The sequence below is a fragment of the Sturnira hondurensis genome, unplaced genomic scaffold, assembly GCF_014824575.4.
Source record: "Sturnira hondurensis isolate 20B ecotype Veracruz unplaced genomic scaffold, ASM1482457v3 Scaffold0001872, whole genome shotgun sequence".
Lineage (NCBI taxonomy): Eukaryota > Metazoa > Chordata > Mammalia > Chiroptera > Phyllostomidae > Sturnira > Sturnira hondurensis.
The window spans coordinates 15,048,251-15,064,279 of NW_028074503.1; positions in this window are offsets into that span (position 1 = coordinate 15,048,251).

A 16,029-nucleotide genomic window follows, 5' to 3' on the forward strand; every position below is an offset into this window, starting at 1 on the left:
CAGGTAGTCTTAATGCAAAGCCAGAAGAGGTGCAAAGAAAAAGAATGTGTCCAGGTGTGGGGTTGGCAGAAATAAAAAGAAATTGCGACTGAGAAACACATTTAGAGATAAAAGTGATGGTTGGTGACTCATCTCAGGTGTAAACACAGAACATTAATTACCTTTAAATTAAATAAGGGAAATGCAATAAAGAGTCAAAACAGACTTTTTTTGATCTGCCTGACTTTTAGAATTGAATGTTCTTAGTCCTGCATCCTCCATCTTCTCCTACTTGACTCATCTGTTGGGTGACCTCATTGCTGTCTGGCCCTCACAGCTGTAAACTCAGCATGGTTTACTCAAGGGAGCTTTAGGCTTGAGCTTCCAGTGCTCTGCCTTATGTATCCTTGAAGTTCCCACAAGGCACCTCAAAATTATCATGTCTCAAACAGAACTCCCCTTCTTCCCATATAAACAACACCTTGGGCTTTCTGTCTCTGTACACGACAGTCATCCACCCAGCCCCCACATTGCCTCACCTGCCTCGTCCAGGCTCTAGGCCCTCACAATTCTGCATCATCTTGCAAGTCACTCTCTTGGCCTTGCCTCAGCAGAGCTCTCATCTGGAGGCCCCTGCAGTTATCTATTTGCTGGTTCTTTTGCCCAAGTTACTACGCCATGACTCCTTTGACTCCAGCTATTATATACACTGGCATAGAGTAGCTTCCAAAACAAACTTTTGATCATGTCATTTCCTTATTTAAAATCCTTCCCTGGCTCTTTGAATGATAAAATCAAGTATTTTAGGGTGGATATATAGTCTTTCATTATCTTCCTCCTGCTTGCCTTTCTATTATCATCTATTTTTCCACTAGAGATTTCTGAAATTCAAATCAAACCTTTCTCTCACCTGTCTCTTTCTGTCCTTCTCTGTCTCTCTTTTTTATTTCTACCTAAATTTTAGGCAGAAACTCTTTTTATTTCACATTTAACTAGAAACAGAGCTTTTATTTCTGTAATGTTGCCAAAATGTTAATTTAATTCATTAAAAATGTATTGTGCACCTATTATGAAATTCTAGGAGTTGGGGGAGTTTGGGGAGTGAAGACAGTTGAGTAAAAGCAGAGAAAGTAGGAAAACAGAGAAAACCCAAAGGATGTTGAGAATCTTCAGCAACCCCTCCCCATTTCCTTTCTAAGAGCACAGCGATCGTAAGCCTTGGGGAATGGTCTTGGTGAGCAGAGGCCACTCTTCCCTGGGACCAATTGCAATTCTAGATGGTCTGACCGTCCTTAGAGTGGAGACTGGGTAAGGGATTCAAACTGATCGACTAGAGCATAATAGCAAGTTTTCCAGCTGTTTAAACCCAGAGGTACACACTTAAAAATTAACTCCTGAAACAGGACTCTTGTAATTACAGTATTTATTTTTCATTTGATTACATAATTCTAGCTGAGCTTGCCCATGAGATTTTAGGCTCTCTGGTTTATAGAGTTCAGTTTGACACAGGCAGGTGTTTAGTTCCTATATTGCCATGAGATCCATTAAAGAAGAAGGTCTTAAAGTTGATGAAAGTGCTAAGTTGCCTATGTACGTTAAGGGGACTGTGACCCAGCAAGTAGGGAGAGAGGCAGATCCATGCTCTCTATCTAAATGAGAATTTTACATTCTCAATTTGAGTAAAGCATTACCAGAATTGTGGGACTGAGGGGGACAGACATTAAGAATAAAAGGAACAAGAGGACAGGAAAAAGAAGAGAATAGGTTTGTGTGTTTTTGCTACTTGTTGGAATCAAATAGCGAAAGTGTAAACATTACAATATAGGAATTGCTTAGTGGCTCATTTGAAAGTTACTTGTCCAAAGTCACAAAATCATTCATAATTAATTGTCGATTGATTGATGCAGACATATGCCGTAGGCGTTCTGAAAAGGAGAGATCAATGTGGTCTGAGGCCACACAAAGGACCCTGGAGGAAGAAGAATGAAATGTGGGAAGAACAGCCTTGTGAGGGTGGGAAGGCATTGCTGTCCCAAGGGTGATGCACACTTCCTGGATGCTCCCGTGAGTGCACTGTGCAAATAGCTGGCTGAAGCAAAATACATACCATATTTGGTCAAACTGTCCCTGCCTCAGTGCACATGGAGAAAACCACATTCTTCAGGATTGGGTTGAAGTCCCCTCAATCTGGTCTTTTATTTTGTGTTCACTCTCTTGTCTGTTTGGAAACATAAAGAACACTTTTTCATTTCTACCCTCTCTCTCATCCCATTCCTCTGGGAGGTGCTAACTGCTATTGATACTTTGTTGTATGTCTTTCCAGCTCTCTATGCATTTATATATGTAGATAAAGATACATATTCATATATATACAACCACTCATATGAATTCTAAACCTAAATGGAATCATCTATCTATATGCAATTCTAATGAGTTGCTTAATTTATTGCTTACCCATGTACCTTGCTGATTCTTCCTTCTCAGTTGTCTTCATTCTTTTTTGTTCCATGGTGTCCTCTAATATGAACACCTCAGGATTTATTTAAGCAATATGTTACTGATAGGCATTTCACTTGTTTTCAATTTTTCCCTGTGGCAAAGAGCATCTTGGTACTACAATTTTAGATAAAGTATGCATTTCTTTGTAGAACAGGTTTATAAAAGAATTCCTAATTTTGAAAAAAAAACATTGGATTGAGACTGAAAAAGGTTCTATTTACATTTCATCAAAATATATAATATGTGCTAATGCCCATTTCCCCATAATCAGTGTTATCTTTTTGTGTTTGCAAAATTTATATGTGGAAAAAATGGTATTTCATTATTCTTTAAAAATACATTTTCTTGGTTGCTAGTGAGGTTTAATTATCTTTTTTATGTAACTGGTCATTTTATGTTTCGAGTCTATTTTTATTGCTCTAAAGAAGTCGTTTGTCTCATTTCTATTCCTCATTAATTAGAATTAAATCAGTTTGACTTCCACTGAATTTTTCCTAACCATCAAATACCTAAGCCAAGTAATATGAAAGTGTTAAGTGAGTTAAATAATCAATTGATCAATATGTATTCACTAGGCAATTAATGCCTCTAGTCTGTGCTGGATATTGTTGGGAATACAGCTCTGGCTTTTATAAAGCTTATAGGATCTTTTAGAGTAATAAGACTCAAATTGTAATCAATGACAGTACCTCTAGTTACTAGCCCCCAAGGGCTCTGGAGGTAGGAGGAGTTAGAAGAGGCATACTGCCAAAGTTATAGTTGGGCTTAACGTTAGAAGAGAGGTGTGGGAGGAAGAGAGTCATTTCAGACTGGGGAAAACAGTGTGAGCCAAGTGAGTAAATTTTGGCTTTTAGAGATTAGCAAGGAGGGCAGCCATCTTGAAGCAGAGATTATGGATACCTATGGGAGGAGTCCATGAATCCTTGGCCTGCTTTTATTACTCTCTCAGCCCCATCATACCCATCATACCCACAGTGATTACTGTTACAATATCTACTGTGAGGGTTTTGCCTTTCTTGTCCATTCTTGCTTTGGCCTGCCTTTGTGAGTACTGGGGTTTGGGAGGACAGATAAAGACGGGAAAAGGCTCCACCCCTTAAAGCTCTATTGGATCCCCCAGGAAGCTGCTGGTTCGGGGACCTGCCTGATTGCAGCCCCCAAAGCCTCATCATTTTGTCCAGAGGTGCCATTACTGCAATTACAATCCAAACCCAGAGTCAATTACTCACTGTGTGAATCACCCCCAAAAGATTGCTTTTTCCTTTTCCATTAGTATCACACATAATTGCGCTCTGTATGGTTCCTAAACTCTTATTCCTGCCTTCAGTGTCCACGAGGATCTGGTGATTACAAAGTCCCTTCATCTCCTGTCACTGACCTCACTGGCACTTTCCATAAGGTTCTTTTACTATTTTCTTCATTAACGATGCATCCACCTCCTACCATTAATTTTTCAGCTCCTTGTGAGGAAAAAAATCACTGTGTTTTCCCTGCTGATTTTTCCATATGTTCATTTTCTTCTTTTTTTTTTTTGTCTCTGTATTGATGGGGAATGTTAACACTCACAACTCCATAGAGGAGTTTTGGGGCAGGTTGATTTTGACAGCTCTGTGCAGGTCTCACTCCCTCCTGCTTCTTGGCCCTCAAGATAACTGAGAGAGGATCACCTGGGGCATGGCCTCTCTCTGGCTTTCTCTCTGGCTCAATCCCAAGCTGCAGCTAACCCCTTCTCCCACTCTTCTCTTGCTATTGTGTATGGCTGTTTCATGTATTACCTGCCCTTGGGGCTTATTAAATGAGATTAACCAATTCATCATAAATAATTTAATAGCTGCCAACTACCACAACATGAGTTAACAAAGGTAAGAGTCATGCTGAGCCCTCAGCAGCAAGAGAGACGGAGACTGAGAAGAGTCTGGGGTAGGGTAGGGTATTGACCTAGCTAGATGAAGGAAGCGGGCAGACAGTCTGCCACCAAAGGGCTGTAAGGACTCCATTCCATATCTGGGCCAGAACTTCTATGCAAAGGGCCCAGTCTGGTAAAAATAAATTATTAGGAGGGAATTTCAGGCAGTGGTAGTATTTTAAGAAAGTCAAAATAGTAGTAACTCTTGGAGAACGTTCACTTGGAACACAACTGCCATTAGAGGGGCACGTGGTGAGATGAGGATTTCAGAGGGCAGCAGAGCAGGCACAGGACACCACACGGCCTGTGAAAATTCTGGCCAAGCAGGAGAGGTTTCAGTTCAGGGCCCCAGGGCCCGTGAACTGGAAACTCTAGCCAATGGACAGTCACTGAGACTGAGCACGCAGAGCAGGGGCTTCCATGGAGGCATTTAGGGGATGCAAGGGTACAACCAAGTCTAGAGTCACTTAGGAGTTTTATGATATTTCCCCCCTACAGCTAATGTCTCACTTTATTTCAACAGGATTTGTTGTGTTTTGGTTCTTGTAAATTGCCTTTATTGAATCTTTTCCATTTAGTTTCTGTGGAAGAAATAATTATATTTATTTTGCATGCATAATTTTATCGGTTTGCATATTTGTTAATTAAAATGTGTCATTGTAATAAAAAGCCCCAAATGGCATAAATATGTTTGGTCATAAACACAACTGACTCTTGGTGAGTGTGGAACTCATGGGTAGAAGCAGAAGTACACAGGCAAACCACAGAATCATGTCCCAGTCAAATGCTTGTAGAATGTTCTGGATCCAAGACAGAACTCCTGTTAATCCCCAGTGTAAGGTTAGTGTTATTCACTGTCTCTACACTGTCTGGTTGACTATATTGTCAACCAGAATAAGAAGAGTATAAGGTCCTGAAAGATAAGAGATCAAGAGTTCTAAAAGGGAATGTGGCTTAAAATTAAGGGTGATGGGATTTGCTTCAAATCTTATATTTTTTATATAACTACGTGTGTGTGTGTGTGCACACGCACACACAGATGTGTTTGTGTTGCAAAGAAATAACTTACATTCTTTGTAAAGGCAGCTGCAAAAAAAGTGGTGAAGTTAGAGGCCAGTCTGCAATGAGTTAAAGTGTCTAAATGGCAAGGTGGTTGAGGTTTGAGGTGCAAAGCATTCCAAGGAATTAGGTGCCTGGGTAAGGGGAAATAATATGGAGTTTAATGGAAGAGCAAGGGAAGATCAAGACCGATTTTTTTAAATGTAAACAAGACAACATCATGTTCATAGCTGAAAGTTCGCTGATGGAGAGAGATATTGGAAAATGAAAGAGAAATGTTGGCTTGGCCCAAAAGTTCATGTAGTTTTTTTTTTCTGTATGATGGTTCTAGTAGTGTTTAGTTGTCTTTAACGTCATTCAAAACAATTTTGTTAGATTGTATTGTGACACCTGTCATATCAGCATGCATTTAAAAAACATCAAAATTGGTGAATTTTTATGCAGCTATTTTAATATTGAAGATGAATCAAGTTATGCAATGTTTTTGGCATATTGTGTTTTATTATTTTAAGAAAGGTAAAAACACAATTGAAACACACACAAAAAACATTTGTGAAGTGTATGGCGAAAGTGCTGCGACTGATCAAATGTGTCAAAAGTGCTTTGTGAAGTGTCTTGGTCCTATTGGCATTTTGGCCTAATAATCCCTGGGTATGGATCTGCCTCATGCATTGGGAGACATTTAGCAGCACCCTGCCCTCTTCCCACTAGAAACGAATAGCGGGAGATAACCTACATAATCGAAATATCCAAATCAATAAAATTTTTGGTGAGAATGAAAAAATATGTCTTTATTTTATGGAAAAAAACTAGATGAACTTTTAGGCTAACCCAATAGAATGGAGTGAGGTGGTGGAGAATATAAGGCAGATTATACAAATATTAGCATCCTAGAAAAGCAGAAAGAGTTGTAAGACAAAAAAACAGGAATATATAAAAACAGACAGGTTTCTGTAGCCTCCTCAAGAAGAGAACCTATAGATACATAGATAGGACAATGTTAACAATGTTTTTAATGCAATGAGGTTAATGAAGGTAAAATGTATACAGTAGTAATATAAATGAGAAAATAAAAACTATTTAGGTGTATCAAGAAAGGCTTACCAGATAGCATACGATTCAAATATAAACTGAATTATGGGAAGGGATTTTCCAGATAAATGGGTACGGAATTCTGGACAGAGGATTAACAGGTACAATCTCACAAGTGGAAAATGCAGAGCTTCGATTAGTGATTTGGGGCAGCTTCTAGGCAGGGTACTTGGAGGATGGGCAACAAAGCTGGATAAGTCAACAGAGACATCTTATTTTTATTTTTTTTCTTTTTAAATTAAATGTATTGGGAGTAACGTTGGTTAATAAGATTATATAAGTTTCAAATATGTGTTGCATTATGTGCCCACCACCCAAAAATCAATCATTTTCCATTGCTATGTCTTTGACCCTCTTTACCTTTTACTCCCCTCATCCACTTCCCTCTGATAACCAACATACTGTTATTTGAGCCTACGAGTTTTTATTTGTTTGTTTTTCTCATTTATTTATTTGTTGTTTTCTTAAATTTTTATTTTTATGTGTATAGTAAGGAGATTTGATTTTCCCTATAGTTTGGGGACCTGTGTCCAGCACTGATTTTGGAAAATCTGATTCATGTTTACCATGAAGTTCTGTACATGATGCAATGAGAAACAACACGTGATGACCGTAGCGTTCTTCTCGGGGCATCAGTTTTAGTCCCCGGTTTTAAGGAGATCTTTCTGCAGCAACTTAAGGAGACACGTAGGGTGCACAGCATAAAACAGAGGTCCTTGGTGCATAATTTAGGCCAAATGAGAAATCTTGAAAAATATTTTTTTCTGACTTAGAAAATAAAGACAAAAGGATGCACAGAGTTAAAAAGTATAGGCTACCTTTACGTTCAATAAAGCCTTGTTAATTTTCAGAAAGCAGAAAGAAAGGAAAAAATAACAAGGTGGCTTCTGCCTGAGATCCCAAGGCAGAGGTAAAAGGCTGTGAGAGAAGATAAATATGAGCTATCCGCAAAGAAGGAGAACTGCTCTCCTTAACCCGGCAGAATGGGTCCTAAGGAAAGAAGGGTTTAGTAAGACTTTCTGAAGCTTCCAAGGCTTCTGTGAGTTTTCTTTCCTTTTTTTTTTCTTACATCGACCAGAAAGCTTTGTTGTATAGGAAAGGGTAAAAGGATGTCTGGCTGAATTGAAATTGACAAAACTAGGCAACTCAGAGAGGGCAGTCTTGGGAGCAGCCTTTAACCACAAAAGAGATATTGAAGGCGAAGCAATCGATAGAGCTGGAGCGGACAGAGGAGGCAGATGATGAAACCCATCAAATTCGATCACTGGGCAGGAGTGGTCAGCATCAGCTTCCTCAGGAGGGGTCACTCGATGTCAGCCTCCATTCAGTGGCTTTCAACTCTCCTGCTGATTGTGTTCTTAGGATCATCAAGTTTGAGTGTTGGGAGGGAACGGTGCACGCTGCCTGCTCCAAACTTCTTTCTGGGACTGGAATCCCTTTCACTTTGACCTCTACAAATGGGTTTCTGGGATTCAGAGGTCACAGAGCTGCCCACTCGATGGCCTAGAGTACTCCACAGGTATGACCCCTCTTCCTAAAGACGTATCTATTCATTCATTCATTTATTCAATCATAATGTATTCCTAGCTCTTGTAGGTTTTAGGAAATCTGGCCAAAAAATCCTTCCCAGGTTCTCCCATTAAGAGACGGAGTCTATTTCCCTCAACTTACCACTTGATTTGGCCAAAAAACCCCAGCAAAGGTGAGAAATGTGGAGAGAAGCCCCGGTCCCAGTCATCCCAGCCATGTGTGGACTCAGACACAGGTGCAAATGCAGTGAACAGCTTGGGTAGATGAGTGAGTTCAGCTGAGCTCAGTCCCAAATGCTGACCCACGGGGTCTTTAGCAGACAAAAGGACTCAAAATAAACATTTTAAGAGTAAGTTTTGGGATAGTTTATTATGTAACACCAGCTAACTGATATGCCATCTAAGGATAAATTTAAGAAGACTCAAAGTAGAAAGGATATAGATATCCCTTCTTCTCTGTCTCTTAGGGCTATTAGAGGCTCCCCAAAAAGTTTAAGGAGAAGATAACTATCTTCAAACTGTCCTAACAAATGGTGTGTGGACATCAAGAATTCAATCATAGCGTTCAGACAAAACTCTGTGTAAATGTTGATTGCACTAAGAAAACATCCACTGGAAAGACGTGCTCTGTGCTCCTGGAAGGATGAAGTTGTAGGTGCATGCCTGCAGCAGAGTGGGATGCATTGAGCTATGAACTTGAAAATGTGATTGGGATCACCCTTTTCCTCTCCATGCACTGATTTCCCTTTTTTAACAATCAATCCTTGAATTACAATTTGGCTTCCTGTATATACTTGTTCACAAAAGAGAATACGCTTATCCGTAAACACTGACATTCATCTATTTAATAGTTATATTTCTCATTGTAAATTAATGAATTGGGCTTCTGTGTTTCATAGATTGTCTCTGTAAGCTTGATTAATGCATTGGTTGTGCTACCAGTCTGAATTCAATCTTGTAAGCCTAGGGTGCCGAGAATGTATTTCACCAAACCCATGCTGTTTGTCCTTAAGTGCCAACCAGATACCTCAACCGCCAATACTTGACCTCATTTGCTCATGTGTGCCGTTCCTTCAAACTGCAGCACAGCTCAGGTCCCCTGATGCCCAGCCCAATGCTTTCACTTCTCCATGTGGTTACTTTTAATACTAGGTAATATTTCTTGAGGGCCCACCAGGTATCACATATTGCTGTAAGGGCTTTACAAGTATCACCTCATCCAAACTTCACAGTGACCCTAAGAGTAATATTTATTATGATTTCACCAGAGAGATTTACTAACTTTCACATAGGTAATAGTAAGAACAGGGCTGGGACTCAGACCTCTGGGATCACATCTCGGAGATGTGGTTCAGAATCCTTGCCTGTGATTACCAAGCCACCTTGCCCAGTTAGGATGATCTATCTTTTTTCATGACTCTTTTTCTTAAGAAGAAATGCAGAGCATCTCTAAACATCTGTAAGATTAAGTCCAAAGTCCTCTCTGTGGCTAAAAGTCCTCTCTAATCTGATATTGATCTGTTGATAGAACTTCAACTCCTATGTTTCATTTAACCTTAACAATCAATTACTTATGTTCAATATGCCATACATCAGGCTCCATACTGATGGAGAAATAAAAATGAGTAAAAGAGTTTATAATCTAAATAGGTAGATGAAAGGCAAATCTGTGAAAATATAACTAGCAAAGCTAGGCCGAAAGTAAATGATACTGTGAACACTTACAGCGTAAGAAACTCACTCTTGAATTGGGGATACTTATGACTTAGAGAGAAGTTGGGCCATAAAGTCACCTCAGTGAGGACTGTGCGAGACCAAGAGGGAGGAAAAAACAATTCATTACAAGTAAGACCAGTATAAGCAAAGACAAGATCTTAAAAGAACTGTGGTCATTATGAAGAACAGAAAATGTCTGAGTGTGATAAGGGCAAGGACCATGATTGCAATTAATATTAAAAAAATAGATTGCAGCTGGGTTGTAGACAGGTTAAGATATCTCAACTCGAAGTGGTAAGTCTGGCCCAGGAAGGAAAGTTATATATTGTGATCTTAAACTATTCACAGGAGTCGACGGTTAAAGCCTTGAGAGTTGTGGGGGCTTCAACAGGGAATTGCAAAAACGGGTTAGTGTTTGAGAGAACTAACCCTTTGGTGGCCTGTCTTGCCTGGTACCCTGGAAGCTCTGGTGGAGAATGGTGGGGCCACAGGCACTAACTAGGTGTTCCCCAGGGTACACTCTGAGTTGCAGCATTTACTCGAAATGCACCTTAAATCGATGATTTTCAGGGTCACAGATGTTTGTGGCAGACATGGGACATCCCCCCATTAAATGTTTGTAACACTCAAGAAAATATTAAAACCTTTCCAAAACTCTGCAAACAAACCTCTTTAGCTCTATGTAGAGTACCTATTGTTATGGAACTCCCTTTGACCCCGTAGCCACTATTATGATCACCCGGGTTAGTGTGCCCTGCTGTTGATGTTTTGGAAATTTCCCGTTGAATTGATATTCTTTCTTCAATCAATGCCACAATATATCTATCTATTCCAGGGGATAATAGATAGAGCACAGTACTGGCAATGGGGCAGCTGAGCTCTGGCCCTCAGGAAGGACCAGTAGCATGGCTTTACATGAATGATGGAGCTGGATCAACACTTTCTCATAGGTTAAGTGGGACTGATGACTTCTGACTTTTCTTTGAAGGATGTAACATGACTGTATTGAGCTAACACAGTGATAGTTTATGTATACAGGGGCAGTGACTAGTTTTATGCACTGAATTTTTAGTCTGAATACTGAACCAGGTCAAGAATGTGTTAATGTTATAACTATATAATATTTGGTACCATTTCCTCTGGACCTAAGTGAACAGAAAGAGCATGGCATTAGTTCTGGCCCCTAAATTTGAGTGATCTGAGAAAAGAAGACCATACCTTAAGAATAAAAAAATATATTTCCACCATCAGTTACCCTAAAAATGACCTGTGCAAAGGTCCTTGAATCTGGGACCTGAGAAAAGTGTTCTGGTGAGAGCTGAGGGATAACCTGTGTTGACTGGGGCGAGTCAGGTCCCTTATGTTTGTTATAGTTTTATGACTTCAGGAAAAAGGATTTTAGATGACAGCAAGGTCAAAGTCCCCTCTGGATCTAATGCCGTGTGAGTGTTTCAGTGCACGAAGTCATCGCTCTACTCCCATGAACATTAGGGATACAGGAGGGACACATTAGGGAGTGATGGAGGGTTTGAAACCCTGCGCTTTTGTGAGATGACATTGTTTGTGATCTTACCTCTTTCCTCACAAGCAAAAAACTTTTCTTACATCAAGGAGCCCAGATTTAGCTTTTGAGTGTTTTTATGATTGGAGCTTTTTCTGATTAATATTCTGATAAGTCTTCAAAGCTCCTCTCCAGTGATTTCAGTACCTTCTTTGGGCCGTTTGTCTACTCTGCTTTTAGCATCTTTCCTGATTTCGGTGGACCAGCTTTGAATTCACCACCTCACGACAGAGGACCTGCCACATGAACGTCTGAGCTGCCGAAATCAGGGACCACCATGCTCTGGCTGGCTGATCTAGAACCCCAAGGAGGCAAACACCCTCTCCAGAGCCCCGAATAAAGAAAAGTAGAAGTTGGGTTTGGCAGCCAAAATGTAGCATGACCTAACTTCTCTTTCATGTTTTTTTTTCTTCTTTCCGGGTTGAATTTCCAGCAGGTGAATGGCTGGGGAAGTTGGAGAGGAATTAGAAAGATGGGAATGTACAGTGCACAGGGAATGACTTCATGGATACGAGTATGTAGGGGAGGATCTAGTTAGGAAAATGTGCCAAATTTAGGAGATGTAGCAAATTTTTAATATTTTATTGTTGATTCACTTACACTGAGAAATCCGCTTATGGGGTCAGCAGTGAGATAGTCAACCAAACCCCAGGAATGCCAATATGTCAAAAGGAAACCTTTTCCCTTCAGCAAATAAAATATTAAGAGAGCTCAACGAAAGCCAGTGGGAAGTGGCCTGGAGAAGGAGATGAAAAATTAATTTTAATGCATGGGAGACTAAGTAATTCACTTATTTCACAACCTCAATCAATTTTAATATTTTAATATTTAATGTGAATGTGGTGCCTCTCCAATAATATTTTAAAAGTTGTTTCTCCCTTTTTGGCTTTTGTCCTACAAGTAGTTTTCTTTTCATAGCCATTTTCCCTAGTGTTTTGATAGAGGGGTTTCAGCAGATTTCACATTAGTCAAGGCAAGAATTTACCCTCTCCTCATCATTTTTAAAAGTTTAAGATTACTAAATAGGGGAGCAAAGGCAGCAGGAAAGACCCCAAACCAGCTTTTAGGCAGGCTGATTTTTGGAGAGGCCATTGACCCCCGAGAGGCTCTCAAGTCTTTCGGGACAGGCCATTGTGTGGAGAGCAAAATGGAGTCATTTAGTCATTAGTTCCTCAAATATCAGCCCAAGAGAGGAAGCTGCCTGCATTTCTCCACAATTTAGACACTTATCTTACAAATTCACCAAGCTCGGTGATTTCTGAACAATGCAAGCTGTTAGGGAGCCATTTTCCTGGCATTTTCCCCATAATTTGATTTGAAAGGGAAAGATTAAACTCAGTCTGACCCAGAACTGTCGGCCTAGTGACCTCAAGGAGTTTGACAAGAAAAAAAAAAGCAAAAATAGAAAAAAAACAACCCTCAGAAAACCTTGCAGCCTCTTAGATGAACAAATCACCTGTGCCTGTGCAGTAAGGAGAAACAGTAAGGCACCTACCACAGGCTAGAGAATGGATGTGGGTAGGACCAGCCACAGAGAAATCTCTCAGAAACATGAATCAAAGTGAAGGCTAACCTCATTGTCCTTCTTAATGACCAACTTTTGGGTAATGTTAATTTTAGGAAGAAAGGTTAGACTGCACTTAAATGGTGATCAGCTGGTACGCGTATATTAGCATTTCAAAAATACAGTAGTTATAACAACTAAATTGTCTACAGTATAGTGACGCCTCTTCCAGTTTAGTAAGAATCATTCTTTTATTTTCCCAGAATATCAGAATATTTACACTTTGTTGAGTGCTTATTTTACTTAATCCTCCCTTCACAAGAATGATTTAGATGATAATCATCTCTTTGCTTCTCTGGTAAGGTCATTGTTTCTTAGAAAGGTTAACTTGCTCAAAGAGAAACAGTTAATAAATGCTGGAGCTGGGGTTTGTTCCAGCTTTAAATCCTGGAGTTTGAAGTCACTGTGCTACACGTTGTCCCTGCAGAAGGCAGTGGAGAAATGTTCTAAAAACTCTCCTTCAGTAATACGGTTTTTTACTTATACATTGCTCATAAGTTTTCAAAATGTAAGCACTTTGACATATCCTCCTTGAGCTTGGTCTCATTGGCCTTCTGCCCTGGGTTCTATCTCAAGTTCATTAGAGAACACTTTGGAGAGACCACTGTTGCCTATGTTAATATCACCCTCTTAATTTAGGAGCAAATCCCAAATATTTCTAATTTATTTTATGATTAAGTCAGTGCTTAATATCAGAAAATATAATATATATGCATAACATAACAACTTATTTCAATTTAGAAATAATCTAATTCCCCTCATTTCACAGAAGAAGTCCTAGACTTAGAAATTTATTTTCCTAGAGTTACAAAGCTCATTCATTGGTGGCCAAGCCGTAGCTTGATCCAGGGCTTCCATGTACCAATCTAATATTTGTTCCAGTGTTACATTTCAGAAGTTTTAGTACTTTTATTTTACACCACTTCTTAGAGTAATGAAATATATGTGTATGTATAAATACACATATGTATGCATATGTATGTATATATGGGGGAACCTCCTAAAAAATGGAATTACCTTCTGGCAGGCTGGCCCTTTTTAAGTATAGGCTCCCCCCACTAATGAGTGTTCTCTGAATCCATCTGTATCGGTGTACCAGTTGGGGTCATTGCGAGAGGCTACATTCGACTTCAACGAATTTTTCTTGAAGACTCTTTCAATGTGCTTGCCCATTTCATGGCAGGTGAATTATACACGCACCTGCCCACATTGTGCTGAGTGTTCAGCAGTTTTTGACCAAAAATGGCATGACCCCTGTGCCCCATCCTCCCTATTCACCTGATTGTACCCCAAGCAACTTTTTGATTGTGTGTTTATTTGTTTCTCGGGAGGAAAAGAACCCTCAAAGGGAAATGTTTTCCCAGTGTGGAAGAGGTAAAACAAAACACAACAGAAGCACTAAAATGCATCAAAATTGACAAGTTCAAAAACTATTTTGAGCGGTGGAAAAAATGTTTTGATAGGTGTATTCCATCAAATAGAAAGTACTCACTTTGAAGTTTAACCATGTAAGAATAAATGAAAAAATTTTTAATAAATAAATTCTATTTTGGGGGGAGTACCCCCTCATATATACACAACTACATGTGTGTTTGTGTATGCTTATATATGTTTATATACACACACACATGTTGTCAGCAAAATGGCACCAGGTATTAGACCTTGGTTTAGCAACCTTGGTACTTACATTCTGGCTGAGAAAGAATTCAGAGCCAAGACTTAAACTATAAAATAAAGTTTATTTAGAAAGTTAAAGAGATAGTAGAAGTAAGCAGTAGAAGAAATGGGCTCAGTAATAAGTTGCAGAGGCAAAGAGGGCCCTTGGAATTTAGAAGAGAAAAAGGTAAAGGTAATGACCTATGGAGGAAGAGGGGAAGGGGAAAGGTGGAGACGTGCTCCCACGAGGGCAAATATCTGGAGATCCCAATAGCATATGTACCAGGTTTCCAGATGTGTCCTTCAGGGTTATGGTCTCTGTTGATTGGTTGGTGCCAGAGCAGGAGTCATTAGTCAATGCCTCTGGTGCTGACATCAGCCATGGCATCATTTGTCTGGTTTTTCTGCTTTTCTGAGTGTGGAGCTGAAACACAACTAAGACCTAGATGTTATGACTGTGGGTTAATGCTTCAGGGAGTGGCCTTACAAACCCCGATGTGGGAGTCTCATGAGGCCAATCTTCAGCCTCTTGTTTCTCCTCTAAGAAGGTCTGCCACATGACTGGTGACATGCCAGGGGAAGAAAGGTCAAGGGAGGGTCCTAACCGTATGGCCAGTAATATGAAAGGTCATAGGGTCTAAACCACATAACCAGGATATACTAGGAGAGGAAAGGTTATCCTTGTTTTCTCAGCTTTGTGTATTGCTGGGCACCTGGGGCTTTCTGCCCTGGTAACCTGTACCTGGCCTATTGCCCTTGTACTGCTCTTTTGTCTAACCATCTACCACAAATATATGTCTATACATGTACATAAACATGTAATATTTATCATTTATATTGACACTAATTTTTCCTCTTAACTTCATCCTTTTCTAATGCAACATTTCATGTCTTCTATTTCCTTTTTTCCAGTTGAGACTTAAAGTTTCCTAATCCTTCATTCACATCCACATCTGTGCCTAGGATAGTTCTGATAAAACATTACGTTTCTCATTAATTATTTAATGATTGGTTAATCCTCTTTTAGAATAATTTGTTTTCAGCCCTGGCTGGCGTAACTCAGTGGATTGAGCGTGGGCCTGTGAACCAGATGATTGTGGTTCGATTCCCAGTCAGGGCACATGCCTGGGTTGCAGGCCAGTTCCCAGGAGGGGACTCATGAGAGGCAACCATACATTGATATTTCTCTCTCTCTCTCCTTCTCTTCCCCTCTAAAGATAAATAAATGAAATCTTTAAAAAAAGAATAATTTGTTTTCATTTATGGTTTTAAATTTCTCAGTATGTTATTTTTATTATTTCCTATCTATTTATTTTTTATTGGTAGATTCAATAGGCCTCAGACTCAGAGGTCATCTTGTGGTGTTGATACACTGAAACCCTTATTTCAAAAGCAACTAGGGCACCATAGAATTTGGTTCTAATAGCTCATTTGACATTGCTGCAAGATACTCAATCTAAATTTCCAT